Below are 12549 nucleotides of genomic sequence, written 5' to 3' on the forward strand. Positions count from 1 at the left end.
CTTTGACAAGTTGTTTGACTTAAGGGTTAAATTCATAAGATCAATGGAGTAGAGAGTTGCTAAAGTAGAAGGGCCCGCAAACAAATCTCCAAGGACAGTGCAATATTTGATGCAAATAACATTGGTTTGAGTATTTAATAGAGAAAATGGGAATTTAGAAATAAAAATACCACTGGGAAATACCATGTTGAAGCAGAAGCTATGTGTCAATTAGAATGTACCCCTAATAGTGGAATCCAATATAAAAATTGAAGTTCCTGGAAACTGTTAAAAATTTAATTCATTTTTATCTTAATTGTTTTAGAATTTCTTAATTGTAAACATTCAGAATTTTTTGTAACTGGCATGAAATATTAAAAATATTGTTTTGGACTTTCTTTACAGAATGATACCCAGTTCACTAGCAAATTTTCACCAAGGAAAATTTTTCATAGAAATTTCCCCTCCAGATTGGTACAAGAGAGGGTCATTGGATTATTCTCTGAATTTAAAGCATGTGAGCAAGATGATGAATTCAAACATGTATTGACTAAAAAAAAATATTGTAGTGTTTCTGTCCATGAGAATTTTCTTGTACAAAAATAATCAGGATTTTGCTTTAGTCCTTTCTTTCATCCTTCAAACAAAATGTGGCAGACAAGAATTTTCAATGCAGTGAAAAATATCAGAAAACAGACCAATGCTAAATGGTATGTAGTACATGCTAACAACTGCTCTAAGAGACTTCTACTTATGTTAATTTGTTAACCCTCACAATAACCCCAAAAAGTAGATACTTTTCTTAATCCCATTTTACAGATTTAGAAAGAAAGACACACACAAGTTAGATAACTTTTTTAAGGTAATATATCTCATAAGTGGGAGAGCTGGGATTCAGATGTAAGCAGTCTGGATCTACAGTCTTCAAACTTCAACACCCTGCATTATATTCATTATGTAACAACATGCAATTCTTAAAGGAATTCAGAGTAGGCAAAAATTACAGGTTTTCTTCATGGAAAAGGCAGCAGTGAATGGTAAGATTCCTATAAGTGAAGTAGAGTATTTCTGTGAGGGGAAATCAACTTTCAAAAGTGTGTGGCTGTGGAAAATCCTATGGTAAATTCAGAATACAGTGAGTAGGTCAATTTGATTTGAGCTGAGATTCTGAATATTAGATAAGTGGAAAGTTAGGTTTAACAGTTTTAGTTGGGCCATATTATATATAGGGTCTTGAATACTAAATCAAGTTGGCATCTATGTTATAGGATATGGCTATTCAAAAAGAGATTTTGAGGGGACATGCCAGTAACCTAGAAGCATTCTGATAAATGATGAGAAAACTAAGATATACAAGCAAAAAAAAAAAAAAAAAAAAAGGCAGAAATGAACATAGTTGTCAGAATTGAGAGCCTGTAATCTTTGTTATTAAATAGGATATTTAGAAGAAGAGAGTATGGGAAAACATCAGAATATCAGTATTTATGGAGATCCTAAGTGGAATTTTTTCAGAATTGATGAAGATAAGAATCCTCAAATGGTAAGAGCATTTTGAGAATCAAATAGTTTGAATAAAAGTAAATCCATCTCCAGATATTTGGTAATAAAATAACATTGAGAAAAAATAGTTAAGATTATTAGAGAGGAAAAAAAGATTACATTCAAAGTAGTAGGTATGGAAGTCTATAAAAAAAATGAAATCAGAAGTTTTAATAAATTTAGAACTATTAACATTTCAACATAAATGTTGGAGTTAAAAAGACAAAAATGTTGATTAGAAGTTTGATGCTAGTAATTGGAAATAAGCTAACTGGAAATTCATGCTGGCTAATTCCATTTATATATTGTAAGAGAATAGAAGTGCAAAATAATTTTAGACTTTTTCTAAAAATTTTTACATACAACTAACTGTATGTGAAACATTTAACACTAACAGTTTAAACAATAAAAATGTAATCTCTAGGTTCTGAACCAGGGGAGGGAAAAAAGAATAAACAAAAAATTTAGAAAACAGAAAAACAAATAGTAAAGAGAAGATCAAACACACCATAATCACAATAAATCAGAAGGAGCTAAACTCACTATTTAAAAGAATGAATATTTGCTTAGATGTTAAACAGGACTTAAGAAATCCAGCTCTGTGCTCTTAAAAGAGACACGCTTGAAACAGAACTACCTAAAATATTTGAAATCAAAGAAGTAGAAGTAGTTAAAACAGATATGTGCTACTAAAAGGTAAGCTACCATAGCGGTGATGAATATCAGATAAAGGACTTTCAGGTCGAATGAATGAATTGGGATAAAGGAAGAAAATACTAAGCAGATAGAAATATCAAGAACTTACGTGTATCCAGTAAAGTAGCATCAAAATGAACAAATCAAAGTCTGTCAGAATTAAAAGGAAAAAAATAGAAGAATACAAAGTCCTTAGTAAGGCTAAAAATGTAATTGTATATAGACACATATGCATGTATATTATGTATATATGTGTGTGTGTGTGTGTGTGTGTGTATGTGTATATATATATATATATATATATATATATATAATATTTTCCCAAGTTCCTAAGTACTCGTGGAACATTACAGTTGTTTACTCAGCTGTTAAAGTGCCACCTGCAGCCTTCAGTCAATGCCCATTTGGACTGTCTGATAGAAAGTTACTTCAGCCCTGATCAGCCTTCAGAGGATGACAGGTGGTAGTGTGTTACCCAGGATGGTTGCGCCACGACCACCTCAAGCACATGCTCTTCTTGCAATGTGATGTCGATGCTTCTCCCACAGAGAAGTGGGATCCTTGTTTCTTCTCTTGTAAGGGTAAGAATGTGACTGTAGTAGAAGTGACACTCTTTGGCCCTGTGATTTCTGAGGCTAGGTCGTAAAAAACAATGCAGCTTCTGCCTGGTTCTCTTGAGATGCTTGCTCTTAGAACCCTGTGACCGCGCGAGGAAGCCCAAGCCATATGTGAACGTCATACGTAGCTGCTCTCGCTGACAGCCCCTGCTCAGGTCCCAGACTTGTGAGCAGGATGGCTTTTCTTGACATAGCTCTAGGGCCAGTCATTGTCAGAGTGCAAAAGTGTGAGAGTACCTGGACCAGCTCATTGAGCCTAACCAGCTCCTCAAACTATAAAATACATAGTGAAGTGACTGTGGGTGTTTTCCCTGCTGAGTTTGGGGGTTATTTGTTACACAGGAAGAGATAACTGGAATGTCATTGTGGCTAGTTTTGTCTTGAAATACGTTGTTTTCTCTTTGGGTTACAATTCTGGGGGATACCTTCTTGTTTTCTTGTAGAAAAGGTGTCTGATTGCTTGAGATGCTTCCTTTTTGATCCTGCTGCAGGTTCTTACATACTAGTTACAATGTGCTATGTAAGACTAATTCCTTTTATCTTACTATCCTTTTTCTTTTTCTTCATTCTATTAATATTGAGATTGGTACCAGAATGAGGCCACTAGCTAAGTGGTTCCTTGGTGGTAAAAATTTCAAGACGTCATCAAATAGTTTGCTCTGTTTTAATTTTATGTCAACACATCAGAAGCTAAGGTATCTGGAATTTTTGTGGGTTCTTTTTTTGTTTTATTGACACACAGCACTGTAGAAGTTTAAGGTGGATAGCCTAACAACTTGACATATATATGTAGCAAAATGATCACCATGATAAGTTTAGTTTTAACTCCCATCACCTCATAAGTGTTTGTAATTGCTGTTGAATGATTGTGATAATATCCTGAAGATCTGTGGTATGAGTTGGAATCATAATGTTAAAATTCCTGTTCCTCAGCAAAGTTTAACCAAGAGCCAAACTTTGAGAAAGTTTTCACCATACCTAGAAATATGATGGAAAATTGACTGAAAGTAAGTTTTCTAATGGAGAAACGAGGGAAAGGAGAGGTGCTGTCCATTTTCTCAACTTTTTTTCCTATGTGTTAATTGTGAATAATTTCATTATCATTGGCATCCAATGAGAATAAAGTAATTAAATCTTCAAAGTAGAGCAATAAGCTTTCTTCTCCCAGAGTTACAAGTTAGTATCAAATAATGTGATCTGTCAATTTACAGTAATTTGTAAGTGACAATTTTACCTTGGTTTTTTGGTCCAAATAGGAGGACTGCACTACTCCCAACCCCCAACCCTTCCTCTCTTTTAGGCTTTCTGCCTGTGGGTGTTACATATTTTTCCCTACTTCAACTAGCCATGTCTGAGCAGGGCAGCTGACCTTCAAAAGTAAATACGATTAAAGCTGAACAAATCAAGTAATTACAATAAAAACATGGCTTGACAAGCAACCTCTGGACAGAATTACAGTTCTCTATACACACTACACATTCAATTAAAGTGATTGGAAATGAGGAAACCAGTGCCTTTACCTAACATTTTTAAGGTGCTGACATTCTACCTTCTGCCATGGGTTAGAGAAGGATTAGGAGGAAAGGAAAATATCTAGTGATTTTGTGCAAGATTGTTGCCCTTTAAGTGTGGAATGGCATTCTTTTTAGAGTCTGAATGTGTCCTTCAGTTTTAAAGGACTTTTTATTGTGTCATATTCTAAATTCTTTGTTCATATTAAATATTATGTGTTAATCTATGATTACCTCACAATTATTATTTTATGCATATGTGACTTTGCCCTATTATACAGATTTTGTACCATGTTTGTAGAGAGATGATCACATGCTCTGCTACTTTGACAAATGGCAAATAGGTAGATAGATGACTGTTAGAATCAAATCTTCAGGTAGGAACTACAGAAAATCTAGCTCACCCTTATTTTTAAAAAATTATTCAATAATATAATAGTATCTTAGTTAAACCAATTGAAATCAACCTTATAATTTTATTTTGCCATACTTAATTTCATTATCTTTATTTTTTCCTCTTCATGAAAATGTGCAATGGAAAATATCTAGTTTAATGAAATATTGTTTTGACAAGTCAAGGTTATATCAATACAACAAAATATATTCAAACCCACATAATTTAATCTCTTAATTTAACATTTCCAGAAACAACATTTTGTTGTTTGTTTGAAAAAATTTTCCATAATTTTGTCTATATTCTGTTATTATAGCTTTGTATTGTTCTAAGTCACTGTAAATTCCTAAATATTAATAATATGGTGATACAGATACAGTCATGAGGACATTCCTTTCAAAAATTGCTCTGGCTTGAGAAGTTTCATTGCTGTCACACAGGAAATATTTCCTGCCATCCTGTCTCACGGTTTTGCTTTATTGCTTGAATGGGGCAATGTGTATGAAACTACTTGGTAAAGACTCATCAAACTATTCTCCCCTTACTGTGCTGCTGTGCACATTTTAAAAGTGCCCCAAAGTAGCAGTGACTGCTTTGTGAAGGGGATGTATGTGTTCATGCTTTGAACTTAATTTGAACTTTAATTCCACCGATAGGGGGCTGTCAAAAAATTCTCCCATTAACTAGTTATGCGGCCTTAGATAAGTCTTTTCCCTTCTCAGCTGTATCTATAAAATGGAGCTGAAAAAAATTCAATTATACTGTAGATATCACAGATGAGATGAAGGCAAGTATTCATTATGATTTTATGTCAGTACACAGTTACAGAATATAAGTAATCAGTATTACATTTAACAACATTTTATCATGAAAACTGTGGGGAAAATAGCAAATCCCACAGACACACCACCTACTTAATATTTTATTATACTTCCTTTATCATATATGTATCTTTCATCAAGATTCCCATTATAATAACAATAAAAAATTTTAGACCTGGCAAGACCTCAAATATTATATAATCCATTCTCTTCCTTTTATGGATTCTGGAACCAAAGTCCATAGGGTAGGAGTAACTTGCAAACTGTAAGCTGCTCATAGTTGAAAATTGCATTTTTTGGAATGATTTTGTTGTTTTTTTTTTAACATGTTCAGAGCTGCAGCTACATGACCAAAAATCATTTTAAGTAAAAACAAGCAGAAAGGGTTATTTTTTCCCCATATCTACACTACATATTGGATTTTCTGTGGAGAGAGCTGTAGGTGAGAGGTAAAACTCATTCTCGCACCCCGCCGTGCATTTTCTACAAGTGTGTCCACATGCCAGTGACTGTCCACTGCTCTTAAACCTTCCCATCGTTCAGCTCAGCATTAGCTTGTGAAAAATTATGTCTGTCAGAGATGTAGAAATAATTACGCCCACCTTGATCTTTCCTATTTAATAATTTGGGCCACGGACTGGTAACCTTTATTTGGCCTATTGTGCGGTCATAAATTAATTTTATAGATCAAGAGAATTTGAACTTTCAAAACTGCTGTTTTAGCTTAAAATGTTATGATTTAGATATTCTATTTATATTAGAGGAAATTAGTGACAACTATAGTAAGCAATTTTATTTATTCCTCATTCAAGTTGTTGCCTTAGCATATGGTTTCTTATCTCAAAATAGTAGTCTATCTACAGAGGAGAGTTTGACTATATGTGTGGGCACCAGGCACTTAAATAATCATAGAAACAATCCTGGACTTTGATGGTAATGTAAATGGCCTGCAATCTCATCAACTTACCACTTTGATCACTTAATATGTGGACTGCAAGAGACTCATTTGGAATCTTTAAATCACATTCACTTTTATGTTATGATACTTGAGAAGTTAAATAATCATATTTTTCCTTACACTGGAAAAGGCTACTACATTTTCAGATATGAATATGTCATGAAATAAACATTCTGGATTACTATTATTTTTCCAGGTCATTGACCTAAGAAGAAACACAAAACCATATAAACATGAGAAGACTGTCTACCTTTAAACTACTACTCATATAGTTTAATCGTTTATTATTTAATAATTTAAAATGAGTGTTTTGATTTAGTTTTTTTAGCTACTGGAGGCTGTGCTATTTAATAGCTGCTTCAGTACTATGAAGTACAGTTTCTTTATATAAAAGCAACTTTATATGATAGACATAGTCATTCTTACACATATACATTAGTGTTCAAATTAAAATGTCTGAAGTATAAAGGATTTACTTGAAAACTTACTGCTTTTATATTCTCTCATCTGATAAATGTGATACAACAATTTGTCAGGACATTTTATTTTTTGGGGGGGAGGCAATTTATTTATTTATTTATTTTAATGGAAGTACTGGGGATCAGACCCAAGACCTCATGCATACTAAGCACACACTCTACCACTGAGCTATACCCTCCCCAAGCCAGGATATTTTATAATTCTTCAAAATAGCAAAAATCATCTTTCTCATCAAATATCTCATATTTCCCAGATATTCCCACAAAGTAAGTAAATGCTGTGCATTATTGATTTCATTTTGCTGTTGGGGAAATCAAGGCATTAGCATAGGCCAAGTAGTACTTGACCATAGGCTAAAAATTACTCATGAAATGCATGGGAAATCGTTTGAGAGCACCCATCTTCTACATTCAGAGTGTTGTTCCATTATGTTTCAATACATTCATTGTCAAGCTAACCAATTCCGTGTCTTTTGGAAGCACCATTCAGGAAAAGCAGCATCGTCTCTGATGACAGGAGAAAATGTGTATTTCTCCTTGGCCCATAGCACTGTGTTTATCTTCAAGAAAAAAAAAAAAAAGCAAATGATAGATGATTGTTGCATCACCAAATGTGAAGCAGTCAGTGAATAACAGAAAGAAGGAAAAAATGAGCGAAAACGTAATCGGAGTGTATTAGTATTCAGAGTGCTCAGATACGGATTTGGAAGGGATGCATTTTTTTTTTTCCATTCTCTTACTGCGTTTATGTTAATGGTGACCTTGCTTGAAAGAAAAAGTAATACCGACTGTCCTTTACATCATATCCTCGGGTCTTGCTTGTGGGGAATCCTCCGCCAAGACCATGCCAGGGTCTGAGAAGAAATGGGTGATGGAAAACAAAAATTAGGAGATTTTGGCAGGGTGCCAACTGAGCACCATTTCTAGCACTGTCTTCTGAAGGCTGGGTAATCTGTATTCCTTCAGGCACCACATCCTTCAGTAGGGTTAATGATGAGAAATGACGTGGAGAAAAGGAAGTTTCCAAGAACAGTAGCTGAGGTAGTTTCCTGATTCTCAGAACCCGTCTACTCCAAAATGCAGAAACTTCGTAAGACTGGAGCAGCATTTAGGGAAGGAAGACTCTAACTTCCGTTATAGGTTGATTTCCTTGTTTGGTGCTCCCCACACAGTGGTTTTCTCTTCTGACTTTGTGATGGCAGACATCTGGGCCTGGGCCAGTGGAAGCATCCATGACAGATCTTGCAACACAGTTTCTGTGTGAAATGGTATTTGTTCATGTAGATCTTGCTTATTCTGTTTGGTTCAGTGCAATGGAAACAAAAACATCATTTTTAATTAATCTGTTTGCAATTCTATTCTGGTCCACAGCTCCAAGAAATACATCTCCAGGGTCTTTGAATATAGTAGCTAATAATCAGCTTTAAGCTTTCATATTTATCCTAATTCAAAGCACTCATTTCACAAAATATTTTGTGCCTGCCACACATCACTGATGATTAAGTTTCCAATTGTCTTTCAAGTTTATTTTCTTTTTCAATGTGTTATAGTACATCACCTTTGGAAGTTTGACAAAATGCTATTTATTTGTCTCATGCTGGAGTGCCTTGGCCTCCTGTAGGGTTTGGTGGTTTATGTGATGTCATTGGCAGAGTGCATGCTAGGATGTCATGTCAGATGGAATAAGGGGGATCTAAGACCTGACTGAGAGAATCTGAAAGCAAAACGTGTGAGCTAACCTTCCCTCTTACAGCCTTTATCTGGGACATTCAGCCTGGAATTAAGTTATGACCTATATAGTTTGTACTGTTACCTCAGGATGCAAACGTTGATCAAAGAAATATTTTTCTTTTGTGTAACGAAGACAAGCTTTTTGCAATGAATTTTATCTACCTTTTAGAAGGCAGGACAGTTTTTCCCACTTTTTGGAAAAAATACTGATGTCTAGTAGCCAGGTGGCATCTACTTATGTACACAACATAATTAGAGTATTTGAGAAAAATAAAATGCTTCTCGTTTTCATCTCTTTTCTCTCTTCCCTCAGTAAATTCAGCTGCTTACCAAACAGTTGCTGTTTGTTACTATTTTTAGTATTCATGTGAAGAAAAAATACACAGTTTCCTTAAGTGGCATAATAAATCAGAACGTTTATAATGCTATCTTGAGTGAGATTTGTGTTCCAGTATTTAGACTGTTACAATGAAGCTAGAACCCTCTCAGGGAGAAGGGGCAGGGTCCCCCCGGAGAGGTCCATTTGCTCAGTGGAGGAGTGTATTTCCTCTCCCACCTACAGCCCTGATTTTAGTACAGTTGTAGTGCTTTTCATTTGTTTGCTTGCTTGTTTATTTTAGAGTTTGGGAGGAGTCCCGCAGTCCAACTACTCCAGTTCTCTCACAGTAAATGTGGAGAAACTGGACTCTAGAAAGCACAGCTGCTGAGGAGCTCCCAGATACCGAGTGGCCTCTGTTTTACCGCTGGTTGGGTCTTAGAAAAGTCTGAGTCACAGGTACTCTGTGAGTGTAGGAGAGATTGTTTATTTAAATGTTTGACCAAAATGACCTTTCTTCTAATGCATAAAGATCATAAAGTAATTAAGCACAGCCAGAGAATGTTAAATACCCGACCAACAGAACAAAGGCTCTTCGCTTAGGAACTCCGTGATAATGACCTCTGTTGTCCCTGAAGTTCTAGTGGGCTGCTGCTCTGGTCACAGCCCACTGGAGGGAACAGTTCTGGTCAGTCTCATTCTGAATGTCCAGGAGACCCATGGGGATCTGGAATGGAAAAGCAGTGGGAAGGTGCAGGGTGCCTGGTGGACATTTAACTTGTTCTTAAAAGATAATTATAAATATTGGTGGGACTCTTCCCCAATGATTTTTAAACTGTAAATCAGCTTCTACAATAACAAGTGTTCTATGACTTGTGCCAATTACTGCCTTACTGCACCTCATCTGCAAGTTCGCCCATCAGTACCGCCCTGTGACTGGACCCTGAGCATTTCTTTTGCACACCCTTGTGTGAAGCTTGATCAGAAGCTTGCGCAGTAAGGGCACTGTTGCGGGGAGATGGGTTTTTCTTCCTGGTTCTCGTGGGCTTTGTTTTGCTCTTTCCGGCTCTTGCTGCATGTCTGGTCTGTAGGGCATGTGAGCGGAGACACCAGATGGCGCACTGCCCCAGCTGTGCACCCGGAAAGGACTGTCCCTCCGTGACGTCACAGCCTTGTTTGGAGTTGGGGTGACCTTGCCTTGGGCCTTCCCAGTGCGATGCCACATGCTCTGGGACTCCTACTTGTAGTGGTATGTTGACTCCCACTGAGAAACTGCCTACTGGCCTTGAGAGTTGTATCAGCCGTGCTTACGCACCTGCAATCCAGAGGCTGGTTTTCTGTGTCCCTTCCAGAGTGGGTATCATATGCTCCTGGTCTTACACTCACAACAGCACCCCAGCTCCCTTTCCCAGAGCCTTAGCTTGCCTACAGCCTGAAGGCTTTCTTCCTGTTTATGCAGTGACCACGAGCCAGCTCTGGCCTGAGAAAACCAGTAGATTTTTCTGCCATACAGTGGACAGAAACACACCTCCAATGAGGTCTGAACCTGTGCCTTCGGAGGGGGCTTCACTTCCTACTTTGTCGTTTCTTGAGTACGCTTTCTTATCCCCAGGGAACCCTTTGGAGTTCTCTTTTCATCTTTGTATTAACTGTTCTATCATAGTTCAATAATTCTTAATATTAAACTTCATTTTTTTAAAAATTACTAAGTGATACATCTCTCCTGATTGGACCCTGACTAATGTTTTAAAGATATCTAGCTCTTGTTCCCTAGAGAGGCAAGATACCATAACGGATGTATCTCCTGTTCTTCCATTCACAATTCACACACTAGATCCATCACTTACCATAGAATCACCTCGCCTGGCCTCTCGTGGCCTCGTCCTTACCTCCCACAGACGTGTAGACCCAGCAGGTTTACACATGTAGAGTGCTAGTATGGTGATTGTTACAAGGTATGTACTAAATACGTGGTAGATAACATATTAGCTAAAATTATTTGAATGTGACCCAAATTGCAATAAATATATATAAATATGTATTTAGTTTATTAATCTATAAACCTAGTATATTTTCCCTAACCATCATAGCTACCATGGATATGGAATCTCTCTTAAATTATAAGCCCAGTAAAATTTATTATGACATTTTACATATGTCAGTGTTACTGAATTTTCAAAAAAGTGATTCTGAATTTATTTTTAGCCTTGGTAAGGATACTAATAACAAAAAGGGCCTTCCCTTTTTGCATGATAGTGTCAATGAAAAAACATGATTCTGGGAATTTTATATTTTCCGCTGAATGAAGCCTGAAAAGAATTTTTGGACAGTGTTGTGTGAAAATGACTATTACTAACAAAATTATCTTATAAACATAATTGACCAAACTCTGAAGAACTCTTACAGCTGTTCATTGGAAGATCTGGATTTAGAATGCTGCTTTTCTGAATCTAATTCAGTTTGTTTTAAGACTGACTCTGACGTGAGCATGCTCATGTGATGGTGTAAACAATTAAGGGTGATTAAAATGCATTCCTCCACTTGAATCCTCTTTTTAGAATAAATTACATTATTGTTTTAAACAACAGGTTGTAGCTGACATCATGTCTAGATAAAGGGACTGGAACATCAAGTTTCAAGAAAATAAGAAATCTCTGTTTTTTTAAACCTGTATTGAGTATAACTGGAAGTGAGTTCATATAATCTAGAAATAATGGATTATACAACATAGACCAAATTAAATTTGGATAATTGGCTAGTTTGTTAACTGAAATGCACTTGTTTATTCTACTGCCAACATTTTGGTTCCAGGATCTATTAATTCTGAATATAGTGGTAGTTCAGATCTAATTTTCTTACCCTTTCCCCCAACTATTACTGCCCTGAATGGTTCAACTAAAAACGCAAAGAGGTAATATAGAGCTTAAACTTGTGGTATAATTTTTCTACATGCAGAAACAGAGATGAAATGATAAAAATAACAATTGTTGGCTAGTAGGAAAATTCCAATCCATAAACACATATTTAATGTGATAGGAACATTTTAGCCAATAAAAGATTTTGAACAAGACTGAGCACAATACCAGGAAAAAAATGAACAGGAATAAACCTGCATGGACAAGAAGACAGACTAGACTACTCTCCTTTAACTGATTTTTCCAAAAGTAAAGTTATATGAATAAAGAGCACTTTGGGGTGAAGGCCAACTACTCTGCATAATCATGAATCTAACATATTAAGTGTGACAGAGAGACAGTCTGAAAGATTGGAGAGAACACAGACTAACGTTAAGACAGGTCTGGGTTCAGCCTCTAGCTTGCTGAATCTTAGTCTTTTCACTGTGCAGTGAGGGTAATATAAGCCATGTAAGGTATTTCTGAAGACTAAATGAAATCACGTATTAAAATCTGCTGCTGCTTCTCCTATGGACAGCTCATATACGAGATATTAGAGCTGCTAAGTAAAAAATGTAGAGTAGAACATTAAATCTGTTACATTTTATTGATTT

The sequence above is a fragment of the Camelus bactrianus genome, chromosome 20, assembly GCF_048773025.1.
Source record: "Camelus bactrianus isolate YW-2024 breed Bactrian camel chromosome 20, ASM4877302v1, whole genome shotgun sequence".
In the NCBI taxonomy this organism is placed as follows: domain Eukaryota; kingdom Metazoa; phylum Chordata; class Mammalia; order Artiodactyla; family Camelidae; genus Camelus; species Camelus bactrianus.